This window comes from Petaurus breviceps, unplaced genomic scaffold (genome assembly GCF_028583685.1).
Source record: "Petaurus breviceps papuanus isolate PSGF00001 unplaced genomic scaffold, PetGlider_PUasm1.0 90644, whole genome shotgun sequence".
In the NCBI taxonomy this organism is placed as follows: domain Eukaryota; kingdom Metazoa; phylum Chordata; class Mammalia; order Diprotodontia; family Petauridae; genus Petaurus; species Petaurus breviceps.
In genome coordinates this window covers 2,886,072-2,895,014 of record NW_027187298.1, presented here as the reverse complement: position 1 = coordinate 2,895,014, position 8,943 = coordinate 2,886,072, and positions in this window count along the sequence as shown.

Here is an 8,943-nt window from a genome sequence, read left to right as displayed (position 1 = left end):
CTTCCTTCCTTCCTTCCTTCCTTCCTTCCTTCCTTCCTTCCTTCCTTTTGCATACCCACAATTCTCATCTTATCTAATCAAACCTGAAGTATTGCAATAACCTTCAGGTTGGGCTCCCTGTAACAAGTCTCACCACTCCTGTCTATCCTCCACTCAGTCGTCAAAGTGATCTTCCTAACTAACCATGCAACTTTACCCCCTAACCCCAACCCCAACTCAATAAACTCCAGGGGCTCCTTATCAATTCAAGAAAATATAAAGTCCTCTTTGTATTCTAAGCCCTTTATAATCTGCCCTATCTTTCTACCTTTCCAATTTTCTTACACCATAAACACACCTTCACCCCCATACTCTGGAATTCAATGACACTGGCCTCCTTGCTGTTCCTCAGACATAATACTCCATCATTCAACTCTGAGTATTTTCATTGACTGTCCCTCATCTAGGATATTGTCACCCTTCCCTTCCATCTCTGCTTTCAGTCTTCTGTAATTTCCTTCAAGGCTTAGAAAAAAAATTTACCTTTATAATGAAGGCTTTTCTTCTTTATCTTAATGCTACAGACTTTTTTCTATTGATTATTTCTAATTTATCCTGTATATAACTTGTCTGTATATTATGGTTTGCATATTGCCTCCCTCATTAGACTATGACCTCCTTGAGAGTAGGGACTGTTTTACCTTTCTTTGTACCTCCAGAGTATAACACATATAGTAGGTATTTAACAAATCCTTATTGACTTACTGATGGATCATAGATATACAGGATGATAGGAGGATAGATTTAAAGTTTTAAGAGAATTTAAACATCGCTAAAAAATTAGGCTGAATTGTCAGAAAAAGGATTAAGTCATGAAAAAGGCAGCCAAATTGGGTATGTGTGAAAAAAATAATTTTTTAATTATAAGTAAACAAAATTTTTTAACATTTAAAAACTTATCATTTCCAAATTCTTTCCTTCCCTCTTTCCTTTCTCCCTCCTTGACAAGGCATGCACTTTGATATAGATTATACATGACATGTACAGTCATACAACACATTTCCACATTAATGATTTTGGAAAAGAAAATGAAGATGAAAACCACAAAAATCATAAAGTTAAAAAGAAAGTATGCTTTGGTCTGTATTCAGACTCCACTGGTTCTTTCTCTGGAATTGGATAGAACTTCTCATCTTAAATCCTTCAGAGTTGTTTTGGATCATTGTATTACTGACAATAGCTAAGTCATTCACAGTTGATCATCATACAATATTGACTTTACTGTATACAGTGTTCTCCTGCTTCTGCTGTCTTTACTCAGCATCAGTTCATGTAAGTCTTCCCAAGTCTTTCTGAAAGCATTAGAGTTGTGATTTTTTATAGCACAATAAATTTCTATCACAATCATATGTCACAAATTGTTGATCTGTTCTCCAATTGATGGGTATCCCTTCAATTTCCAATTCATTACCACTGCAACAAGAGCTAATATATATATATATATATATATATATATATATATATATATATATATATATATACATATACATACACACACAAATATATTTTTTTTTTCTTTGATTTCTTTGGGAGTACTGAACCAGAAGTAGTATTTCTGGGTCAAAGGGTATACACAGTTTTATAGCTCTTTGGGGATAGTTCCAAAATACTCTCCAAAATGATAGGATTAGAGAACTACACCAATACTGTCTTAGTGTCCCAATTTTCCCACATCACCTCCAACATTTGTCATTTTCCTTTTCTGTCATATTAGCCAACCTCATAGGTGTGAGGTGGTAGCTCAGAGTAGTTTTGATTTGAATTCTTTAATCAATATTTATTTAGGGAATTTTATTATATGACTATAATTTATATCTTTTGACCATTTATCACTTTGCAAATAACTCATATTCTTATAAATTTACTCAGTTGTCTATATATTTGAGAAATTGGGCATTTATCAGAAAGACTTTCTGTAAAATTTTATTTCCAGTTTCCTTTTTCCTTCCTAATCTTGTGCCATTAGTTTTGTTTGTGTTAAATCTTTTAAATTTGATTTTCTCAGGATTATCCACTTTTGTTATATTGGTTCTGCCTCCTTATGAGCAATTGATATTTCTCCAATTGTTTTGATATGACTTTATTTGTTTTAAAAGTGTTTTGTAATTGTGTTCAAATAGTTTCTGGTTTTCTCTTGGCAGGTAGTCTTCCAAGTATTCTATATCTTTATCTCCATTACACAGAAGGTTTCTGATTATTTGTGTGGTTAGATGTTATTTATCATTTTAAGGAAAGGTCTATTCATTAATATACTTTCTTTTGTTTTAATAAGAATTGGTGTTTGTATTTTGTGAAAAACTTTTTCTGCATCTAATGAGCTAATCAGATGATTTTTGTTGATTTTGTTATTGATATGGTCAATTATGCTGTTAGTTTCCCCAGTATTGAACTAGCCCTTCCTTCCTAGTATAAATGCCACCTGACTATAGTATGTGATCTTTGTGATATATTGCTGTAATCGATTTGCAGGTATTTTATATAAATTTTTTTCATCACTATTCATTAGGAAAATTAGTCTTTAGTTTTCTTTCTCTGTTTTTTTTCTTCATGGTTTATATATCAGCAATATATCTGTGTCATAAAATTAATTTAGTACAACTTTTTCTTTGACTATTATTTATTGTCTCTCTAACTTGTTCTTTGACTCATGCATTCTTTATGATTATTTAGTTTCCAATTAGTTTTAAGATATAATTCCATGATTTTTTTCAATATAATTTTATTGCATTTTGTTCTAAAAGGGATGCCCCAATATATGGTCAATTTTTATGAAGATGCTGTGTATAAGTAAGAAAATGGATATTCCTTTCTATTTCTAAAGGTCTATCATATTTAACTTTTCTAAAATTTTAATTATCTCCTTATCTTCTTTCTTCTTTATTTTATGATTAGCTTTATCTAGTTCTGAGAAGGAAGGTTGAGGTTCCCCATTAGTATAGTTATACTGTCTATTTCTTCCTGTAACTCATTTAACTTTTCCTTTCACAATGCTCAACTATTTGGTGCATATATTCTTAATATTGCTATTACTTCATTTTCTATGGTACCTTTTAGCAAAATATAGCATCCCTGCTTATCTCTTTTAATTGTTTATTTTTGCTTTTTCCCTTTTTTAGATCATGACTGCTACCACTGTGTTTTTTTTTTACTTCAGCTAAAGCATAATAGATTCTGCTCCAGTCCATTATTTCTACTCTATGTGTATCTCAGTTTCAAGTGTGCTTCTTGTAAACAATGTATTGTTAGATGCTAGTTTTTAAAGCCTTTCTACTATCTCCTTCCATTTTATTGGAGAGTTCATCTCATTTCCATTCATACTTATAATGACTGTGTGTTTCCCTCCATTTTTTTCTCTGCTTATCATTCTCTCTCTTTTTACCCTTTCCCTCTCCCAAAGTCTGCCTTGCTTCTCACTACTCTCTCCCTTAATCCACTCTTCCTTCTATCTGCCCTACTTTTCCTTCTCTTATCACATCCTCTTCTACTTCCCTTTAGGGTAAAATAGATTTCTACACTCAAAAGAGTGTATGTTATTCTCTCTTTCAGCCAAATCCAATGAAAGTAAGATTCAATCATTGTTTACCACCACAACCCTGTCTTCCCTTCAATTGTAAAAGTGCTTCCTTTCATGCCTCTTTTAAGTGAGATAATTTTCCCTATTCTTCCTTTCCCTTCTCCCAGTGTATCTCTCATTCTCAACCCTTTAATTTTTTTAGAAATCATCCCATAATACTTATCTTACACCTGTGTCCTCTGTCTATTTATACTCCTTCTGACTGTCCAAATAATATGATTATTAGCAATTATGGTTATCATCTTTTCATATAGGCATGCAAATTTTGACTTTTTTGATTCTCTTCTGATTTCTCTTTCATGTTTACATTTTTATGCTTCTCTTGAGTTTTGTATTTGAAAGGCAAATTTTCTATTCAGGTCTAGACTTTTCATCAGGGATGTTTTAAAGTCCTCTGTTTCATTAAATATCCATTTTTACCCCTGAAAGATTATACTCAGTTTTGCTGGGTAGGTGTAATGCTATTTCCTTTGCCTTCTGGACTATTTTATTCTAGCCCTTTTGATCCTTTAATGTGGAAGCTTTTAAATCTTGTGTGATCCTGGCTATGGCTCCATGATATTTGAGTGGTTTATTTCTTGCAGGTCCAAGCATTTTCTCTTTGATGTAAGAATTCTGGAATTTGACTATAACATTCCTGAGAGTTTTCATTTTGGGATCTCTGTCAGGAGGTGATTGGTGTAATTCTTTCAATTTCTATTTTACCCTCTGATTCAGGGATCTCAGAGTTTTCCTCATCAATCATTTGAAATATGATGGCTAAACTCCTTTTTTATCATGGGTTTTAGTTAAGCTAATAACTTATAATTTATCTGTCATTGATCCATTTTTCATGTCAATTGTTTTTCCAGTGAGATATTTCACATTTTCTTCTATATTTTCATACTTTTGGTTTCATTTGATTGTTTTTTGATTTCTCATGTAATAATTAGTTTTTAGTTGTCCAATTTTAATTTTTAAGGACTTATTTTCATCAGTGAGCTTTTGTACTTCTTTTTTTTTGTCCAATTTTGTTCCTTAATGAGTTCTTTTCTTCAGTGAATTTTTGTACCTCTTTTTTAATTTGACCAATTGAGCTTTTTAAATTATTCTTTTCTTCAGTGGATTTTTGTTCTGCTTGCATTATTTGGTCAATTCTGATTTTTAAGGTGTTATTTTCTTCAGCATTTTTTTTTTTTGCTTCTCTCTCTCTCTCTCCACCCCCTTTTCCCTCTCCATCTCCTTTTCTTTCCAAAGCTATTGATTTTCTTTTCATAATTTTCTCGCATTACTATTATTTCCTTTTCTAATTTTTCTCTATCTTTCTTATTTGATTTTTCAAATTCTTTTTGATCTGTTGCAGGAGTTCCTGTTGTGTTTGTATCCAATATCATTTTCTTTGATGCTTTATTTGCTGTTCTTTTGATATCATTTTCTTCTGGGTTTGTGTCCTGAGCTTACCTGTCACCATAATTACTTGTTATAGTTGTGTTCTTTTGTTTTTTGCTCATTTTTGAAGTTTTTTTCTTGACTTTTAAAATTTATGTTAAAGCTGTGCTCTGCTCTTGGTGTGAAAAGGCCACTGTCCCAAACCTCAGTCTTTTCTTCTTGATGTTTTCAGACATATATCTGGTGGTCTGCATGTTTTTTAGTTCTTTCAAGGTGTTATGTTTTAAAAGATGTGTGAACACAACTCTTCTGGTCTATGCTGTAGTCTTTACCCAGTAAAGGACCTTGTTCCCCCATACCTCCAGCATAGCACTCCTTGTGATACTGAGATTGTGAATAAGTCCCCTGTTCTTTAGCAGCCACAATTTCTAGTGTTCTCCTCTGTCTTGTAATTGAGACCAGGGTATCTACTACCCCATGAGTGTCCATAAATACTCCTCTTCACCCTGAAACTGTCAAAAGGGCCCTTGCCCTTCTGCTGCTGAAAATGCTTTTGCTTTTTTTTTTTTAATCTCTGGGTATGGGACCCACAACTATATATGGGCAATGAAACAGGGTTCTGAAACCAGCTCCAGTAAAAGATCCCTTTCAGTCTCCTTCCAAATTGTTGTCAGATCAGTGGGCTAAGACTTCCTGAAGCTGTTATTGCCACCAATGTAGCTGCCCCCAGGTGTGGCCTCTGTTGCCTCTACTGAACTCCCTGGTCCCACCACCCTGGTGAGACAAACCTTTCCTGCTGACCTCCTGAGTTGTCTTAGGTTGAAAAATTGTTTCACCTAATCTTTAGTTGGCTCTGCTACTCCATAGTTCAATTTGAGACATTATTTTATTTGTTTGTTTTGAAGCATTCACTTTTATAAGATTTTGAGCTTCAATTTTTTTCTCCTTCCCTCCCCTCTTCTTTCCCAAGACAGGAAGTAATCTGATATAGGTAATACAGGTACCGTATTAAACACATTTTCACATTAGTCATGTTGTAAAAGAAGAATCAGAACAAAAGGGAAAAATCAAGAGGAATAAAAAAATTAAAAGGTGAAAATAGTATGCTTTAATCTGCATTTAGACTTCATGGTACTTTCTCTGGATTTGGTTAGCATTTTCCATCATGAATCATTGTATACATTTGTCTTTGTATAGAATTTGTCATTGTATTGTTGAGAAGAGCCAAGTCTACCAAAGATGATCATTGTACAATGTTGCTGTTACTGTTTATGATATTCTCCTGGTTCTGCTCACTTCACTCATCATCAGTGCATGTAACTTTCCAAGTTTTTCTGAAATCTAACTGCTTAACATTTCCTATAGCACAATAGTATTCCATTACATTCATTTACTACTACTTGTTCAGTCATTCATCAATTGATTGACATAACCTTCAATTTCCAATTCTTTTTGAGGCATTATTTTAGAGTTTTTTGGAAGGAAACTTGGGAGACCTTGACTAAGTTCTTTACTCTGCAATGCTGGCCCCACCTTGGTGTGTATAAAACTATTTTTTAAAAAGGTGACACTAAGGAGTTTATGTGCTGATTTTCATGTGTTTTAGAACCTTTAGCAGCAGTCATTAGGGAAAAGGCTATTTCAGTTTTGACTTTCATTTTTTAAATTGTTAATAAATAATATGGTATCTAATCATAGTACATGCTTAATAAATGCTTTTTTATTGATTGATCATTTATCTGCTTTCACCAAGTCTGTCAATTTTGTGGCTCCTTTTCCCTTTTGCATGAGGTTCTCAGTGATCATTCATATTTCTAATACTCTTGATTACGACTCATGCTGATAGATTTTTCTCTAGGACTTAACACAGTGCCAGAAGCACAGTGGGTACTTAATAAATGTTTGTTGATCAATTAGTTCCTATGCTAAATGCCACTTTGATTTGTAAGTCACTGTAATGTAGGAACTATATTCTCTTCACCCAAGGCCCTTTGAAGCAATGATCTCTCTGCTGAGAATAAACTAAAAAAAAGTCAAAGGCAGAAAGGTTCCATTAAATACCAAATAAATACCAAAATATCTGTAGCAGTACTTATTAAATAGAAAAAATAGATAAGCAAGTAGTAGATAAGTGAAGGGAATCAAGGGAAAAATGATAACTACCATGTACCAGGCACTGTACTATGTGTTTTACAAATATTATCTAATTTTATAGTGGCATGTGAATATAATAGAATGATATTGTGCTATAAGAATATGAGAAATTTAGAGAAACATGAGAATAGTTGTATGAACAGATATAGAATGAAATAATCAGAACCAGGAAGAAAAGGTATATGATGAATATAATGATGTAAACAAATAGAATAAGAGGTTGAATGATGTGTTGTTGTTATGATTAGTCTAAGCTAAAAAAGAAATGAGGAAGAAATGTAGCAGATGGTGGGAAACTATATAATTACATATATACACATGCACAAATAAATGCATAATATGTAATTGGTATATTGATATATTGTTATTGGAGTCATTGTGTTGATTGCATGTGACTATTTTTTCTTATGATAAAGGGGGACTTGTGCTTGTGAATGGTAAAAGTAGTATATTTATAGACAATAACAACTGATAACAACATTAATAATCATCATAAGACCTAACATTTACATAATACTTACTATGTGCTGCATACTGTGCCAAGCACTTCATAATTTTTATCGCAGTTGGTCCTCATAACAACCCTGGGAGGGATGTATTGTTATTATCAGTTTTTTACAGATGAGGAAACTGAGGCAAACAGATTTAAGTGACTAATTCAGTATTACATGGCTAATGAGAAGAGTCTAAGGATAAATTTTAACTCAGGTCTTTCTCATTTGAGATAACTGTAATGTAGAAATAAAAGGTCTCAAAGAAAGATTATTAAAAAGAAAAGATTGACATTCCCCACCATTTTTATTTGCATTTTAAAAATCCAAATTTCTATTTTTAGGTGAATAAACTAAGGCCCAAATGGGAGATATAGGGACCACAATGTCTTGGCACCAAAATAGTTAGATAATAAATTAGTATTTCGGCTTAGAATAATTTTAAGTGATTTTTATTTTAAAATGGGGAGGAATAAAAAATGTGGGGAGCAGCATGAAAGAGTGAGTAGAATGCTAGATTTGGAATAAGAAATATTTTAGATCAAATGCTGCTTTAGACATTTAGTTATTGTGTGACCCTTAGACACGTTTTTCTCTCTGAACTTCAGTTTTTACATTGTGCCTAAGGTTGGGTGACTGGAGTTTAGTCCCAGAGTATATTTTGTAAAGCTTACTGGGGGAGCCAAAAAATGTTTATTCCAGCAGTGCTCAATTTCCTCAAATGTTAAAAAAGAAAACATCCAATAAGGCTTCTATTATCTATCTCACAGTGCTGTTGTGAGAAATAGATGAGATAATGTATGTAAAGAGCTTTGAAAACCTTAAAATGTTATATAAATGTGAGCTCTTATTATTGAAGTCCTTTCAAAACCTATGACTCTATAACACTGATACCATTTTTAAACCTTAGCACATATGTCACCTAGTGGGAAAAACGTACCTGAGAATCAGAGAAAATTATTAAGCCTTAGAACTATTGATGTTTTCAGAGCCCTGATTAAAAGCAAGGCGTCAGTATTCCGAGTGGAAACAGCTGTCACTTCCTTTCCCTGCCTTAACAGCAACACCCACATTCAAAAGACTCAAGAGTTTATTTAAGTTACTGTGAGCATATGGAAAGTCCTTGAATCACCCACACACAAATATAGATAGTGCAGTATGTAGGAGATCTAAAATCCCAATATACTGCAGAGAGGAGCAAGGGTGGAACAGAACAATACCATGATAATGTTCACCATGATGTCATTTTCATCTGAAATATGTTAAAAAGTAACTGGAACTGGAAATGTTTGTTCACCTGACTCTCAAACTCAAATG